The 1,430-nt window shown below is 36.4% G+C and overlaps 1 pseudogene; it reads left to right on the top strand.

Moving 5' to 3' along the window:
• The first annotated feature begins 377 nt into the window (after positions 1-377).
• Positions 378-501, top strand: LOC124529541 (uncharacterized; annotated as a pseudogene).
• Positions 502-1,430: the final 929 nt, after the last annotated feature.

Below are 1,430 nucleotides of genomic sequence, written 5' to 3'. Positions count from 1 at the left end.
GACCCTGAGATCAAGAGTCGCATGCTTTACTGACTAAGCCAGCCAGGAGCCATTTACCATCCTTTTTATACTTGATATTTAAGCGTTTCTTGAAGCATATAGTAATTTTCCATAATATTTCTAAATACTGGTGTTTTGAGTCTGGCTTCACATATTATCAAATGCTAGATCTTAGTTATCTTGGGAATGACTACAACATAATGATCAAATACATATTTTTGTACTTAGGTTTAAAAACACTTTTCTAATGATGTATATACACTATCCCTTTTGACTTTTGGAAAAAGTAATGTTGTGATAAAAGGACCTTTCATGGTTTTTCACATTTATTTCTCACATTCCTCTAAGTTGGGCTATGTTTTTCAACCTCAGCTGACATCGTTTCTCGGCCTTTTGGCCGAGATCAAGTGTAGTATCTGTTCTTATCAGCTGACAGAGGGAGAAACTGAAGAATTCAGCAATTAAATAATTCGCCCACGTTCACTCAATTATTTACCCAATGTTGAAGAAGTAGGAAAACAGATTTGAGCTCAAAAGACAAACCCAAAAGCCTCAGCGACTCACTGGTGCAACACGCCTGCTCATCCTCAAACTAATACAAGTAGTTTGTTATTTGCATTTTAATTTAATTCTGTTCATGTAATACTAATGAAAGGTGTTGTGTAATACTAATTAAAAGGCACGGTGTACACTTTATTTGTCAGGCCCTGCGGTATATGGATTATCATATGTAAGACTCCTTTAAGCCTCGCTGCACTATAATGTGGGGATAATTGCCATTGTATAAGAGCAAAAACAACTTATCTGTCCAAAGACACATTCTTGTTAAGTGGGATAGCTGGGCGTCAAATACAGTCAGACTCCAGATCCCGCAATATTAGTTGAGAGTTCAAATATTTCAGCGAAAATCCAGGTTGTAACAAATGTATTTTTTCCAGGTATAATGTCTGAAATTTTATAGTCTCTATGGACAGTTATATAACTTAGGCACAATAGCTTTAGAGCAATCCAATCGGTCAACTGTCAGTTTCTTAAATTCAAAAGAAGTTTTTGGTGCTTTTGTGCAAAATTCTAAAGTTAAAATAAAATGCCTAATTTGCACAAAGGCACCAGAACATTCCCTGTTTTCTCCATTAGTTTTATCCCAGTGAACATTGTACTATTCCTAAATATTTGATGAAGGCGATGAAGTGAATTAGTCCTCCAGATTGTGAAGGCTTGTGGAGTTATGCCCTTTTGGAAGCATTTTTTTGTCCTAGGAATGTCAAAGCTGGCAACTTTTTGATGGCAGTTTGTTTCTCCATCTGTCCCATACATTTAGAACAGTTGTGAAGTGAAGAATGGATTTCATACCATGCAAGTAGGTATGAAATCCTTTTACATGTTGCCAATCTGATTTCTCTAGGGAGAAGTCACCTGCGTGTTGGGCT

This window comes from Lynx rufus, unplaced genomic scaffold (assembly GCF_022079265.1).
Source record: "Lynx rufus isolate CCGP_SWC_20201006 ecotype Redwood Valley unplaced genomic scaffold, mLynRuf1.p SCAF_6, whole genome shotgun sequence".
NCBI lineage: Eukaryota > Metazoa > Chordata > Mammalia > Carnivora > Felidae > Lynx > Lynx rufus.
The sequence above is the reverse complement of the archived record's forward strand: the minus strand, read 5'-3'. Positions and strand labels throughout refer to the sequence as shown.